We start from the raw sequence: 17,179 nt of genomic DNA, 5'->3' as shown, positions 1-17,179 counted from the left end.
GTAGTTTTTGCATCTTTCTGTAATTATTCGTAATTTTCCTCTTCTTCCTCCTTCCCACCATTTGGTGCCTATAGTATGCACCCAGTAGTTTAATAGCTCTATTGTTCCTTAATTGTAACCAGATAGACTCTGTCCTTGGCCCCTCAACTACATCATTCAGTGCGATAATAGCTTATTTGATCAATTCTGCCACACACCCAACTTTTTTCCTTTCTATCTTTCCTGAATATCTTGTAGCCAGGAATATTAAGTTTCCAATCTTCCCATTGTTTGAGCCAGATCTGTATTGGCCACTGTGCCTGCAGCTCAACAACTTTATTTACCATACTACGTGCATTTACACACATGTACTCCAAATCCAACTTATACTGCCTCACATTTGCCCCCTGTCTGATACCTCCTATTTCTGAACTATTCTTTAGTCAAGTGGCATTTGTCTCTCCCAGTCCTCTATGCGCCTTGTTTCTCGTCTCTCATCCTGGTGCCCATCCGTCTGCCAAGTTAGTTGAAACCCTCCCCAGCAACACTAGTTAACCTTCCTATGAGGACATTGGTCCCAACTCTTTCAGGTGCAATACGTCCCTTGTACAGGTCCCTCCTGCCCCAGGAATCTGAAGTCCTTTTCTCCTGATAATGAAAAGGAAAACTAAGCTAGTACAATTATGAACTTATTCACACACATTAACTCTTTTCTACAATACTGGTTAAACAAGTTGTTCTGTTGCCTATAAATAAATGTAAATTGAATTATATTTACAGACTCCCGACTATATTGGCTTAATTTTTTCCTTATTGCTGAACTTCTAAAGAGGACATTTAATTGAACCAAAAGGAGGTGTGAACATTTCAAATTCTGAACACAACTTTCTGGCTGCAGTTCCTCGGAAAGTAAACTCCGAGTCGTCAAAGATTCTGTGTTGGATTCACAAAAATTGAAGAACTGTTTCCCTACATGAAGGAAAAACATTGTGACAACAAAGTTCTAAAAGTTCCAAACAAAATGAAACATCAAGACAGAAACACAATGGTCTGCTCACTTTACCAGACCAGAAAATATAGTTCCAACACAACCACAATCTGCATCTCATAAGAATTTGCTAAAACTTGACATCACGTAACAGATTTAAAATGTATTAACTGAGGGGTCAGCCATTTAGGACTGAGATGAGGAAAAATTTCTTCACTCGAAGGGTTGTGAATCTTTGGAATTCTCTACCCCAGAAAGCTGTGGATGCTCAGTTGTTGAGTATATTAACGACAGAGATCGATAGATTTTTAAATAGTAAGGGAACCAAAGGATATGGGGATTGTGCGGGAAGATGGAGTTGAGGTAGCTCGACCATGATCTTATTGAATGGCAGACCAGGCTCAAAGGTCCGAATAGCCTATTCCTGCCCCTATTTCTTAAAACTGCAAATTTAGTATCAGTTTGCACTGATTTAACACTGCAAGTTTAGTGTCAGTATGAACTGATTTTTTTTTTGGCCAATTCTTGTCAGATCAACTTCAGCGCCAAAGATAACTTTGCGCTATTTACACTTGATCTTAGCCAAAAGGCCGAGAGGGGAAGCTGCACCGTTCCTGGAAGCACTGCAATACCAGGTCGGTGCATGGAGTGGACGGGGCAAGCCCCTGTTCCATCTCCCTGTTCAAAAAAACAATTCAATATCTGGTCCCCATAGGGGATATTAAACTGATAAGAACAGATACTACACTTGATCTTAGCCAAAAGGCCGAGAAGCGAACTGAATTAAGCTTTGCACACATATTAAACTGGCAGTGTAAATCTAAAGTCCGTGCCTGACCCGACTCCAGAACAATACAGATGACTACTACTTGGTCAGTGTTGTTTCACACCACTTTGGTAATGACAACACATGAAGTGCAAATCCAGTGCACTGTTAAACCTGGTTTAGAAAGTGCTCTACTGGAACCACTCAACACTTGATAAATCTACCTTATCTGAATTTAAATATTTGAAGAGCAGAGATTCTCACCTACTTCCTCTCAGAGCTTAAATTTTTAACTGAATATGCAAGTATTCAGGCATGCTAAAAAAGGGAGTTAAAGTTCCAGCTACGCAATTCCAAGCCAGGTGAGCCAAGTAATGTAAAAATTGAGCATGCCTGTCTGGAACATGAACTGCAGTTACTCATCTAGATTACCTGGATTGTCACTAATTTGGCAATGGAAAGATATCAATACTGCCATGAAGTATCACCTACTTATCAATATCCTGCTCACTGATGCTCAGTTTGGGTTCTGCTAGAACCACCCGGCTCCAGACCTCATCACAACTTTGACCTGGATAGTGACACAAGAGCTAAATGTCAGAGGAGAAGCAGGAGTAGCTAGCTACTCTTGACACAAATGTAGCACTCAAACAAGAAGCCAAGAAAAACTGGCCAAAGAGCAAGCTATGACTAAAGCTTTCAAAAAGAGTTAAGTTTTAAGGAGGGTCTTAAAAGGAGGTGGAGAGATTGAGAGTGGGAATACCAGCGCTTAAGGTATATATGGCGGAAGGCACGGTCACCAGTGGTGTGGCAAAGGGAGTTGGAAAATGCACTAGAAGCCAGAATTGCGATAACGCAGAACTCTTGGGAAGATTGTGGGGATGGAGGAGGTTGCAGAGAGGGGCGAGGCCATGGAGGAATTTGAGCAACAGGGTGAGAATTATAATATCAAGGTGTTGGTGTAGTCGGATCCAATGTTTGTCAGCGAGCACAGGGGTGATGGTTGAGCAGGACATATTGCGGATTAGGTTAAGGGCAGCAGCTTTGGATGGGCTCAAGTTTATGGAGGTTGGAACATGGGAGGTTGAGAAGGAGAGCACTGGAAGAAAGTCTGGAAGTTTAAAAAAAGCATACATGAGGGTTAAGCAGCAGATACGCTGAGGCAGCAGCGGAGACGGGTGATGTTGCGGAAGTGGAAGGGATAAAGAGGATATGGTGTCAGAAGCTTCGGTCAAGGTCAAATTGGAAACCCAAGTTGCGAACAGTCTGGTTCATCCCAGTGGCCAGAAAGGCAGGTGGGATCTGCGGTGAGAGAAGGTGCTGGTCGGCCAATGTTTAATTGGAAGAAATTCCAGCTCATCCAGGACTGGATATCTAACATGCAGTCTGACAGCACGGAGGCGGTGGAGGGATCAAGAGGTGGTAGTGAGGGAGAGCTGGGTGTTGTCAGTGCACATGAGGAACCAGACTTTGCTTTTTCGGATGGTGTCACTGAGGAGCACCAGGCAGATGGGAAATAGAAGGGGGTCGAGGATAGATCCTTGAGGGACTCCAGAGGTAACGGTGCAGAGGTGGGAAGAGAAGCCATTGCAGGAAATTCTCTGGCTACAACTGGATAGGTAATAGTGCAACAAGATAATGACAGTCATACTCATTTGGACAAGAGAAGAACAGTGTGGCCAACAAGTAGAGATGGATGAAGAGGGATAGTGTACCACAGTCACAGAGTGTCATTTGTGATTTTGATTAGGGCCGTTGGAGTGCTTTGACAGGGGCGGAAACCTGATCGGAAAGGTTTCAACATGGGGACGCGGGAAAGACAGGCATGGATTTCGGAAGCTACAACACACACATTCAAGGACTTGAGAGGATAGGGAAGTTGGAGATGAGGTGGTAGTTTGCAAGGACAGGTAGGTCAAGGGTGGGATTTTTGAAGAGGGAGGGAAATGAATTTGAAAGGGAGGGGGACAGTACCTGCAGTGAGGGAACCATTTTATGGGGTCATGTTTCGGGCCGGGCCTAGGACGCCCGTTTTTCGCGCCTTAAAGTGCGACAGAAAAATACCTCTTCATTCTCCGGTTTCTTGCTGGTCCCTGGGAGCTCGGCGCGGCGCGCACACAGCAGCGAGGGGCGGAGCCACAGAGTTGCGCCAATTCTGCAAGTGGAGGGGGCAGGGCTAAGTTAAATGAGGCAACGTTGTGCCGGCAGCCCTGCGCGTGCGCGTTGGAGCGTGCACGCGCAGTAGCCCAGAAACATTGGCACTCGGCCATTTTTAAAGGGACATAAAAAAAAGTGTTGATTTGTCTTGTGGACCCCTATCCCGTGGCCCAATGGCCTCAGTTACCCTCGCAGCTCAAAGGCTGCTTGCTGTGTCTTCGGCCGCCGTCAGCCACTGCCGTCGCCCCTATCCCGTGGCCGAATGGCCTCAGTCTCCCTCGCAGTTCGAAGGCTGCTTCCTGTGACTTCGGCCGCCGTCAGCCACTGCCGCCGCCCCCATCCCGTGGCCGAATGGCCTCAGTTACCCTCACAGCTCAAAGGCTGCTTGCTGTGTCTTCGGCTGCTGTCGAGCCACTGGCGCTGCCCCTGTCTCCTACATGGAAGGAAGGCCTGCCTGAAGCACCGCAGCTCGAAGGCTGCTTGCTGCCGTTGTTGTTGGGCTGCCGTCGAGTCACTGACGCCGCCCCTGTCTCCAACATGGAACATGGAAGGCCTGCCTGAAGTACCGCAGCTCGAAGGCTGCTGCTGCTTCACAGACAGGTAGGAATATTCAATATTTTGTCTTTGCTTTGTTTATAATTTTTTAGTCAGGATGGCTCTTTATTTGTATAAGACTGTTGAATGCTTGTAGAATTTAATTACTTCCCCCCCACCCCCCCCGCTCCCGTTCTCTACGCCTGATTTGTAACCTGCGCCTGATTTGTAAAGTGTAGGCAAGGTTTTTCTGAGCGTACAAAAATCTACACTTACTCCATTGTAAGTTTTCACTGCCTAAACTTTCAAAACAGGCGTAAGTGGCCGGACACACCCACTTTGGAAAAAAAAAATCTGTTCCAAAATAAAACTGTTCTAACTGACTAGAACTGGACCAAACTAAATGCCAAGAATTGCAATTTCTAAGATATTCCATTCTCAACCAGTTGCTCCAAAAAAATAGGAGCAACTCAGGCCCAAAATATCAGCTAGCATGAGGCCCAGGAAGGGAAGTGGGTGGTCAGTAATGTTCCCGCTAAGGTGCGTGCACACTTGGCCGTACAGTAATCTGAAAGATCCTGCGCAGGCTGCTCACTGGCTTTTACATTGTAAATACAGCACACGCATAGAAGTTTAAGGGGACTGCGCATTAAAAGAAACATGCCTCACAGAACATAGCGCAGCATATAGCGAACATTGGTAGTCAGTCGTTTAGTCGGAAAAGGGGCAAGACAGCAGAAAGTGGGTCTCATGGACAAGCTGAGCTTGGATGAGAGATAGGAGAGAAACTAGCAAAAGATGCAAGTTCAGGACTAAGAACGGGAAAACCTATAGGAAGCATAGCTTGGTGGGCAAATAAGGAATACAGCAGAGGCAGCTGAACGGATTGTCTCAATCTTAGTGACAAAGAACTCCACGAACTCCTCGCACTTTAGGGAAATGAGGGTGAAGGAGCAGCGGGGAGAGGTTTAAGGACATAGTTGACAGTGGAGAAAAGCCAGGGGTTATCTTTTATTTCGATGATGATCCTGGAGTCGTGAGCAGTTTTAGCAGAGGACAGCAGGGCACGATAGTGCTTGATGTGGCCCATCCAGATATGGCAATGAATGGCTAAACCAATTGTGCACCTTATACATTCACGTCTAAGTTCCTTGGACTTAAGGGATCAAAGATAGGGGCCATACCAGTGGAAACGACCAGGATGGAAGAGCACAAGGGACCAAGGCATCAACGGTGAGTTGAGGGTGTGAACGAACAGATCAATAGCTGCAGAAGTATTGCGATGAAGGAAGGGAGAGCCAAAAACTCTTGAGGATCAAAGTACAGCTGTAAGTGACTTGGCGAGGAGGGGGGGGGCGGGGAGGGGGGGTAGGGGAAAGAGAGTTTTTTTCCCCCAGGTTTTGGAAGGAGGATGTGGATGGTGAGGGATTATAGAGTGATTAGAGATGGCCTTGTCTGTAATTGAGACGATGAGATGGCGAGAATTAAGGGGGGGGGGGACATGAATATGGGCAAGAGTGTGGATATGGAGGGAGACGTTAAGGAAGGACAGAACAGAGGAGAACATAAGAACTTAAGAAACAGGAGGAGTAGGCCATTTGGCACCTCGATTTTGCTTCACCATTCAATAAGATCATGGCTGATCTGATCCTGGCCACAACTCCACTTCCTCGCCCGCTCTCCATAACCCTTGACTCCCTTATCGTTCAAAAATCTGTCCATCTCCACTTTAAATATATTCAATGACCCAGCCTCCATAGCTCTCTGGGGTAGAGAATTCCAAAATTGTACAACCCTCAGAAGAAATTTCTCCTCATTTCCGTTTTAAATGGGCGACCCCTTATTCTGAAACTCTGACCCCTAGTTCTAGAGACCCCCACGAGGGGAAACATCCTCTCTGCATGTACCCTTTCGAGCCCCTTCAGAATCTTATATGTTTCAATAAGATCATCTCTCAGTCTTCTAAACTCCAATGAATATAGGCCCAACCTGCTCAACCTTTCTTCATATGACAACCCCTTCCTCTCCGGAATCAACCTCGTGAACCTTCTCTGAATTGTCTCCAATACAAGTATATTCTTCAAGGGCAAGGTGAAATCAGGGAGAGGTTGAAATCATCGAGGATGAGAAGTCTGGGTGGGAAGATCAGCGGGTGCGCTGGGTGCAATGGTTGACAAGAGGAGGATGGGACAGCTGGGTAGTTGCTTGTAAGGAGGCATCAACAAATACCTTGGAGGGACCTCCGGAGAATGCAGAAGCACAGAGGGAAGCTGTGGGCCTATCCAAGAGAAAGTCAAGCCTGGGACGGCAGCAGAAGAGTAGGTAGGTAGAAGATAAGTAATCGTAACATCCTTTAACATGTCTTAAGTTAAACATAACCAGCCAGTTGCATGATCATTTGGGAATTCAGGTGGCGAAATTACCAGTTTGGTGGAATAGAATTAATAACGGGAATGTAGATTTTTTTGTCATCATCAGCTTGACTCATTTAGTTGTGCTCTTGCCCCACTCCAGGACTTAAGCACATAATCTAGTCTGACAATTAAGCATTGTACTGAGACAGGACTGCATTGTTGGAGGTGCCACCTGCCAGTTGAGATGTTAAATTATGGTCTATGTCTGCCTGTTCAGGTGATCATAAAAGACTCTCTGGCATGATGCCACCTGGAGTATTGTGTACAGTTTTGGTCTCCTAACCTGAGGAAAGACATTCTTGCTATTGAGGGAGTGCAGCGAAGGTTCACCAGACTGATTCCCGGGATGGCGGGACTGACCTATCAAGAAAGACTGGATCAACTGGGCTTGTATTCACTGGAGTTCAGAAGAATGAGAGGGGACCTCATAGAAACATTTAAAATTCTGACGGGGTTAGACAGGTTAGATGCAGGAAGAATGTTCCCAATATTGGGGAAGTCCAGAACCAGGGGTCACAGTCTAAGGATAAGGGGGAAGCCATTTAGGACCGAGATGAGGAGGAATTTCTTCACCCAGAGAGTGGTGAACCTGTGGAATTCTCTACCACAGAAAGTTGTTGAGGCCAATTCACTAAATATATTCAAAAAGGAGTTAGATGAAGTCCTTACTACTAGGGGAATCAAGGGGTATGGTGAGAAAGCAGGAATGGGGTACTGAAGTTGCATGTTCAGCCATGAACTCGCATGTTCAGCCATGAACTCATTGAATGGCGGTGCAGGCTAGAAGGGCCGAATGGCCTACTCCTGCACCTATTTTCTATGTTTCTATGTTTCTAAGTTCTCCTAAATATCTTGGCCAACAATTTCCCTCAACCAGCATCACCGAAATATGTATTAACTTATCATTCAGCTAACCTGTTTGTATGACCTGGCTATGGTGACTGTAGTTAAAATGTAATTCATTTATTATGAGGCACGTTGGAATCTACGAAGAATATGAAAAGTAGTGCATGAATGCAATTTTTTTTCTCTTTCTTTTACATAAACCAAAACATCAACCCATCTGAAAGAAATAGAAATTTCTAGGTTTCAAGATTTTTGATAAGAGTAGATAGGGAGAAACTGTTCCCATTAGCAGGTGGGTCAATAACCTGAAGGCATATATTCAAGATGATTGGGAAAAGAACCGGGTGAAGGGGAAACAACATGTTTTAATGCAACGAGTTATGGTGATCTGGAATGCACTATTTGAAAGGGTGTTGGAAGCAGATTCAATAGGGTCTAATTGGATAGTTCTTTCAAAGAGACGACAGGCACAATGGGCCGAATGGTCGTCTTCTGTGCTGTAAGATAGTTTGATTCTGTAATAGTGAAGGGTTAGGGTAGGGATTTGGGAGAGGAAAGTACCCAAGGAGAGAGATGAAAGGAGGCATAACTAGGTAACAGAAAGGGGAGGAGAGAAAGACCCAAGAGGGATAAAGAAAAAGAAAAAAAATAGATAGGAGTAATGGGCTCGGCTCCAAAGCGGCAGCTAAAATGCGCACACAAATGGAGAGAGAAAATTCAGGTGACATAAAGAAAGATGCCATGGTTGTCCAAGGTCAGTCAAGCGCAGCTCCAGGACTTCGCTGCAAGGATTCCTCAGGGAAGTGTCCTTGACTGCTCATCTTTAGCTGTTGCATCAATCACCTTCCCACCAATAAGGTCAAGAGTCGAGCTGTTTGCTAATTATTCCATGTTCAGTTCCATTTACAGTCACTCTAATAATGAAACAACCCATGCATGCTTACAGCAGAACCTGGATAACATCCTCACATGGGCTCAATAAGTAGCAGGTAACCTTCAAACCACATAAATGCTAGGTAATGACCATACAGAATAACTGAAAACCCAGGCATCTCCTCAAATATTCAATAGCACCACCGAGTACCTCACCATCAACACTGAGGTCACCAGCAAAAGATTAACTGAACCAGCCTCATCAACATTATGGCAAAAGATCAGAGATTGGGTATTCTGCGACAAGTAGTTCACTTCCTGCCCCCCCCCCCCCAAAGCCTGTCCATCTTCAACAAGGCTCAAGCAAGGAGCGTAATTGTGCACATTACTTAAACATCCTATAGAGAAATAGAAAACATATAATTAAAAGGGAAGCAGCAAAGATCATTATAACATATAGTCTTACAAAACAAAAATCCTTTAAAGAACTTGCATTTATGTGTCACCTTTCACAACCTCAGAACATCCCAAAGCACTTCACAGGCAATAAATTACTTTTAAAAATGGAGTCACTGCTTTCATGTATGGGAATGTGGCATCCAATCTGCGTACATCAAGATCCCACAATTGAGAAAAATAACTGGATAATGTTTAGTGATGTTGGCCGAAGGATAAATGTTGGCCAGGACATCAGAAGAACACCCCTGCTCTGCCTCAAATAATGCCATGGGATCTGTAACATCCATCTGGAGGGGCAAACTGGGCCCCGTTCTAGCAACTCATTTGTTAGATAGCACCACCCCCAGTTTAGATTACATGCTGAAGTCTCTCGGGTGGGGCTTTAATCCATGACTCATAGAAACGTATAAGATTCTGACGGGACTGGACAGGTTAGATGCGGGAAGAATGTTCCCGATGTTGGAGAAGTCCAGAACCAGGGGACATAGTCTTAGGATAAGGGGTAGGCTATTTTGGACTGAGATGAGGAGAAACTTCTTCACTCAGAGTGTTGTTAACCTGTGGAATTCCCTGCAGCAGAGTTGTTGATGCCAGTTCATTGGATAAATTCAAGAGGGAGTTAGATATGGCCTTTAAAGATAAGGGGATCAAGGGGTATGGAGAGAAAGCAGGAAAGGGGTACTGAAGGAGTGATCAGCCATGATCTTATTGAATGGCGGTGCAGGCTCGAAAGGCCGAATGGCCTACTCCTGCACCTATTTTCTATGTTTCTGTGAGAGTCGTGTGAGACTACTCATCATCATCATCATAGGCAGTCCCTCGGAATAGAGGAAGACTTGCTTCCACTCCTAAAGTGAATTCTTTGGTGGCTGAACAGTCCAATACGAGAGCCACAGACCCTGTCACAGGTGGGACAGATATTCGTCGGGGGAAGGGTGGGATGGCACTGATTTACCACACGCTCCTTCCGCTGCCTGCGCCTGACCTCTTCACACTCGCAGCGTTGAGATTCTAAGAGCTCAACGCCCTCCCGGATGCACTGTCTCCACCTAGGGCGGTCTTCGGCCAGGGTCACCCAGGCGTCAGTGATGTCACACTTCATCAGGGAGGCTTTGAGGGTGTCCTTGTAACGTTTCCGCTGCCCACCTTTAGCTCATTTGTTATGAAGGAGCTCCGCATAGAGCAGTTGTTTAGGGATTCTCGTGTCTGGCATGCAGACTAAGTGCCTGCCCCAGCAAAGCTTATCGAGTGTGGTTAGTGCTTCAATGCAGGGGATGTTAGCCTGGGCGACGACACTGATGTTGGTGCATCTGTCCTCCCAGGGGATTTGCAGGATCTTGGAGACATTGTTGGTGATATATCTCCAGCGACTTGATGTGTCTTCTGTAAGTCGTCCATGCCTCTGATCCATACAGGAGGGCGGGTATTACTATAGCCCTGTAGATCATGAGCTTGGTGGTAGGTTTGAGGGCCTGGTCTTCGAACACTCTTTTCCTCAGGTGGTCGAAGGCTGCACTGGGGCACTGGAGGCGATGTTGAATCTCCGCATCAATGTCTGCCTTTGTTGACAGGAGGCTCCTGAGGTATGGGAAGTGGTCCACGTTGTCGAGGGCCGCGCCGTGAATCTTGATGTCTGGGAGGCAGTGCTGTGCGGCGAAGACAGGCTGGTGGAGGACCTTTGTCTTATGGATGTTAAGCGTAAGGCCCATGCTTTCCTATGCTTCAGTGAATACATTGACTATATCCTGGAGTTTAGCTTCAGAATGTGCACAGCTTAGACTGACATCTCGAGGCTGTATTTCAAATCCATTAAATAAATTTCAATGCTGCTATAAAAGTGCAACTGAAAAATATCCACTAAAGTCTTTATTTAAATACATTTAAATATTTAACATCTATTTTTCACATTTAATTGTAAACTACACTTTTTGGTCAATTTTTAAACAATTGATTGTTTAACTGATTAATGAAGATAGAGTAAACTGGCTTGGAGGACGTTACTATGCCAAACCACAATTTTACCAAATATATTTCCTTCCCTTTATAAAACACTTAGGATATGCATGGCCCCCTCCTTCAGGCACAGGCAAGAGAACAGTCCCCAGGTCTCTGAGAAAGGACAAGGCTTTCAAGCTTCTCTCCTGTGAGCCAAACAGCTGGCCTTCATTTGCCTTTCTCCATAATAAGCACATAACATAAGAAATCGGAGCAGGAGTAGGCCATTAGGCCGCTCGAGCCTGCTCTGCTATTTAACATCATGGCTGATCTGATCATGGACTCAGCTCCACTTCCCTGCCCGCTCCCCATAACGCTTTATTCCCTCAAATCTCAAAAATTTGTCTCATCATCATCATAGACAGTCCCTCGGAATCGAGGAAGACTTGCTTCCATTCTTAAAATGATTTCTTAGGTGGCTGAACAGTCCAATACGAGAGCCACAGACTCTGTCATAGGTGGGACAGATAGTCATTGAGGGAAGGGTTGGGTGGGACTGGTTTGCCGCACGCTCTTTCCGCTGCCTGCGCTTGTTTTCTGCATGCTCTCGGCAATGAGACGCGAGGTGCTCAGCGCCCTCCCGGATGCACTTCCTCTACTTAGGGAAGTCTTTGGCCAGGGACTCCCAGATGTCAGTGCACTTTATCAGGGAGGCTTTGAGGGTGTCCTTGTAACGGTTTATCTGCCCACCTTTGGCTCGTTTGCCATGAAGGAGTTCAGAGTAGAGCGCTTGTTTTAGGAGCCTTGTGTCAGGCATGCGAACAATGTCTCCGCCTTAAATATATTCAATGACCCAGCCTCCACAGCGCTCTGGGGAAGAGAATTCCATAGATTTACAACCGAGGGGAAATTCCTCCTCATCAGTTTTAAATGGGCAGCCCTTATTCTGAGACTATGTCCCCTAGTTTTAGTTTCCTCCATGAGTGGAAATATATTCCCTGCATCCATCATGTTGAGCCCCCTCATTATCTTTTATGTTTCGATAAGATCACCTCTCATTATTCTGAACTCCAATGAGTATAGGCCCAACCTAACTTCATAAGTCAACCATCTCATCTCGAGAATCAACCTAGTGAAACTTCTCTGAACAGCCTCAAATGCAAGTATATCCTTCCTTAAATATGGAGACCAAAACTGCACACAGTACTCCAGGTGTGGCCTCACCAATACCCTGTACAGTTGTAGCAGGACTTCCCTGCAGTTATGCTCTATCCCCCTGGCAATAAAGGCCAACATACCATTTGCCTTCCTGATTACTTGCTGTACATGCATACTATCTTTGTGTTTCGTGCACAAGGACCCCCAGGTCCCTCTGTACGTAGCATTTTGCGATTTTTCTCCTTTTAAATTATAATTTGCTATTCTATTTTTACTGCCAAAGTGTATAACCTCACATTTTCCCAGATTATACTCCATCTGCCAAACTTTTGCCCACTCACTTAGCCTGTCTATTATCCCTTTGCAGATTTTTTGTGCCCTCCTCACAATTTGCTTTCCCACCCACCTTTGTATCATCAGCAAACTTGGCTACATTACACTCGGTCCCTTCATCCAAGTCATTAATCTAGATTGTAAATAGTTGAGGACCCAGCACCGATCGCTACGGCACACCAATAGTTACTGTTTGCCAACCGGAAAATGACCCATTTATCCCGACTCTGTTTTCTGTTAGTTAGTCAATCCTCTGTCCATGCTAATGTATTACCCCCAACCCTGTGAACTTTTATCTTGTGCAGTAACCTTTTATGTGGCACCTTATCGAATGACATTTCCTTCTGGAAATCCAAATACACCACATCCACTGGTTCCCCCTTATCCACCCCGCTCGTTACATCCTCAAAGAACTCCAGCAAATGTGTCAAACATGATTTCCCGATCATAAAACCATGCTGACTCTGCTTGACTGCATTATGCTTTTCATAATGTCTTGCTACTGCTTTCTTAATAATGGACTCCAGCATTTTCCCAATGATAGATGTTAGGCTAAATGGTCTATAGTTTCCTACTTTCTGTCCGCCTCCTTTTTTAAATAGGGACGTTACATTTGTGGTTTTCCTAGCCACAGGGACATCCCCAGAATCCAGGGAATTTTGGTAGATTACGACCAATGTTTCCACTATCTCTGCAGCCACTTCTTGTAAGACCCTAGAATGTAAGCCATCAGGCCCGGGGACGTCCGCCTTTAGTCCCATTATTTTACCGAGTACTGCTTCTTTAGTGATAGTAATTCTATAGGGAGGGAGGAATACAAACATAGAAACTAGGTGCAGGAGTAGGCCATTTGGCCCTTCGAGCCTGCACCACCATTCAATAAGATCATGGATGATCATTCCCTCAGTACCCCTTTCCTGCTTTCTCTCCATACCCCTTGATCCCTTTAGCTGTAAGGGCCATATCTAACTCCCTCTTGAATATATCCAATGAACTGGCATCAACAACTCTCTGCGGCAGGGAATTCCACAGGTTAACAACTCTCTGAGTGAAGAAGTTTCTCCTCATCTCAGTCCTAAATGGCCTTCCCCTTATCCTAAGACTGTGTCCCCTGGTTCTGGACTTCCCCAACATCGGGAACAATCTAACCGCATCTAACCTGTCCCGTCCCATCAGAATCTTGTATGTTTCTATGAGATCCCCTCTCATCCTTCTAAACTCCAATGTATAAAGGCCCAGGTGATCCAGTCTCTCCTCATATAGCCCCTTGATTATCCATTATTGGGATGTTTTTAATGCCTTCTACCGTGAAGACCGACACAAAATATTTGTTCAATGTCTCTGCCATTTCGCTGTTCTCCATTATTAGTTCCCCTGTCTCATCCTCTTGGGGACCAACATTTACTTTAGCCACTCTTTTCCTTTTTATGTTACTCTTACTATTTTTATATTTAGCACTAGTTTACTTTCATAATCTACCTTCCCTCTCTATTTTTTTTTTTAGTCGTTCTTTGCTGGCTTTTAAAAGTTTCCCAATCCTCTGGCCTCCTGCTAGTCTTGGCCACTTTGTATGCCCTTGTTTTCAATTTGATACCATCCCTTATTTTCTGAGTTAGCCACGGATGGTTCTCCACTCTGTTAGTCTTTTCTTCTCATTGGGATATATTTTTGTTGCGAGTTATGAAATATCTCCTTAAATATCTGCCACTGCTCATCAACCATCCCATATTTTAGTCTATTTTCCCAGTCCACTTTAGCCAACTCTGCCTTCATACCTTTGTAGTCTCCTTTATCTAAGCTTAGGACACTGGTTTGAGATCCAACTTTCTCACCCTCCAACTGAATTTGAAATTTAACCGTGTTGTCATCACTCATTCCAAGAGGATCCTTTACTAGATCATTTATTAATCCTGTCTCATTACACAGTACCAGATCTAAGATAGCCTGCTCTCTGGTTGGTTCCGCAAAATACTGTTCAAGGAAACTATCCCGGATACACTATGAATTCTTCCTCAAGGCTACCATGGCCAATTTGCTTTGTCCAGTCAATATGAAGGTTAAAATCACCCATGATTATTGCCGTTCCTTTTTACAAGCTAATGCTAGGGGGCCTATGGACTACGTCCACCAGCGACTTTTTCCCCTTATTATTCCGTATCTCCACCCAAACTGATTGAACATCTTGATCTGCTGATCCAATATAGTTTCTCACTAATGCACTGATCTCATCCTTTATTAACAGTGCTACCCCATCTCATTTTCCTTTCTGTCTGTTCTTCCGAATTGTCAAATACCCTTGAATATTTAGTTCCCAGTCCTGGTCACCTTGCAACCACGTCTCTGTAATGGCTATCAGATCATACCCATTTGTATCTATTTGTGCCGTCAACTCATCTATTTTGTTACGAATGCTACGTGTATTCAGATAAAAAGCTTTTAAATTTGTTTTACCACCATTTTTTCCTGCTTTGACCCCATTTTCTGATTCACCTTTATGTTTATACATTCTGTCCCTTCCTGGCACGCTCTGGTTTTCATTTTCCCCCAATGCTACCCTGCTTTATTGCTTTCTCCTTATTCTTTTGACTTTTTAAATTTTCGCTCACCTGAACCCTCCCCCCCACCAATTAGTTTAAAGCCCTCTCTATGGGCCCAAGTTTACTGAAGAATTGCTCCGTTTTTTTTGGAGCAACTAGATTTTTTTTTTGGAGTATCTTAAAAATCGCAATTCTGCCCATTTAATTTGCTCCAGTGTAAGCGAGTTAGTTAGGTTTTTTTTGGGGTTTTTTTTCCCAAAAGGGGGCGTTACCAGCCACTTACGCCTATTTTGGCCATTTAAGCAAGTTTAGACAGCTAAAAGTTACTCCAAACTAACTTAGGCCAGCGTATGGGGCCACTTGTGGCCACACAGAAAATCCCTGCGGTGAATTAAGTCAGCGCAGGTAGCCAGAGATTGGGGGTGGGGGGCGGTGGGGAAGGGAAGTGAGAGGACCTTGCAAAGCACTAAACACCTTCACAACAGCATTAAAGAAGGACAAGTACATTTAAAGCACAAAGCACTAAACAAAGCAGTACATTTAAACACCAAGCACTAAAAGCACAAAAGTAAGCATTCAATAACAAATAAAAAATACAAGGAAGCTGAGAGGACCTGCACCTAGCACCAAGACTTACAAAGCACTAAGCAACTCGATTAAAAATGGATTGGTAAACTAGCAAATACATTATAGCAAGTCCTGTAAATAAGAGTTTCAGCCAAACTATTTTACAAAATTCCTTTTGAAAGCAGATAAAAAGAGTAAACTTGAATGTAAATCAAAGAATTTAGGACCTCAATCAATCAATCAATCAATAAATAAATAAATAAATAAATAAAAAGTAGAAGTCCTACCTTCAGCAAAGCTTTACTGCAGAAAAACACTAGCAGCTGGATACTATTCCACAGAGTCTATAGCAAGCTCTGCACTCTGGCCGCCGATGGAGGAGCCCATTCGGCCAGGGCTAGGGGCGGCATGCTTGGGGCCCCTCCCACATAGCATGCAGCACACGCACACAGATTCTGGGGGCGAGGAGCTACTGCACGTGCGCACAGTGTAGCGCGCATGTGCAGAGGTCCCGGCACTGTTTTCAGCGTCGGGACCTGGCTCCGCCCCCCCACTGCTTGTGGTGCGTCACACCAAGGCCTACGACGTTCCAAGGAGCGGGAAGAATACCGAGTTAAGTTTTCGGCGCCATTTTTCGTCTACAAAGTCGCCGCACGTCAGTTAGGTGCACCGTTTTAACCAAAGGGGCAAACTTGGGCCCTACAGCCCTAGTTATTTGATTTGCCAGGACCCTAGTCCCAGCACAGTCTAAATGGAGCCCATCCGAACAGAACAGCTCTCTCTTAACCCTGTACTGGTGCCAGTGTCCCATGCACCAAAACCCATTTCTCCCACAAGTCTTTGAGCCACGTGTTTAACTCTCTGATCTTACTTACCTTATGCAAATTTGCTCGTGGCTTGGGTAGTAATCCAGAGATTATTACCTTTGTGATTCTGCTTTTTAACATAATAACATGACCTAGACTATAAAACATACTGTGCATTGCCAAATCAGATATTTTATTGGCACACTGGAATGATAATCTGCTGCATTTTGCACAATGCCAACATTGACAACTTTAATTGCAAGATTCCTAAAGCAGCCTGAAATCAATGTAATTTTTACATAATCCTATGATCAGGTAGAATAGAGTCTCCAAGCTACTGTACTTTTGCTGCTGACAATATAAACATTTACACTGAATTCCTTAAAATAGTTAGTTTGAAAAAGTGATAAGCATATTCCCGCTTCTTCTGCATTAACACTTCACTTATTGTTGATTATAACATGTCCATGATATTGGCCCATAAGTTGCAGTAAACGGCGAAGCAAAGGCATTTATCGCTGGCCCCAAAGTACGCTTCAAACAAAGATCCCACGATCTCTTTTCTGACTTGCAGTTGAAATCAACGTGGTATAGTGGGAATCCCATAGTGCGAGCCGCTGTGACTTCAACAAACTGTCCAAACACATTGCAGAATTTGCGCATACAGGGAGCAAGGAAATAGAAAGCACTAATAATCAATCACTTTAAAAAAAATATACAGACAGCGAAATAAAGATAGAGACATAAACATTGGGTTAAGGTAGAAGTTGAAATATCATGAACAAACTTTAAAAAATGTATTTTAAAATTAATCATTTTTAACTCGA

At 44.5% G+C, this 17,179-nt stretch overlaps 1 protein-coding gene and 1 pseudogene across 3 annotated transcripts in view; both read right to left on the bottom strand.

Annotated features, from left to right (window-relative positions):
* LOC139277362 (focal adhesion kinase 1) overlaps positions 1-17,179 on the bottom strand; it is a 759,656-nt gene that overhangs the window by 732,584 nt on the left and 9,893 nt on the right. The gene's annotated exons all lie outside the window — the stretch shown is intronic.
* On the bottom strand, positions 1,566-1,745 carry LOC139278621 (U2 spliceosomal RNA; annotated as a pseudogene).

The sequence above is a fragment of the Pristiophorus japonicus genome, chromosome 1 (assembly GCF_044704955.1).
Source record: "Pristiophorus japonicus isolate sPriJap1 chromosome 1, sPriJap1.hap1, whole genome shotgun sequence".
Taxonomy (NCBI): Eukaryota; Metazoa; Chordata; class Chondrichthyes; family Pristiophoridae; genus Pristiophorus; species Pristiophorus japonicus.
Note: the sequence above shows the minus strand (reverse complement) of the source record. Positions and strands in the feature narration are given on the sequence as shown.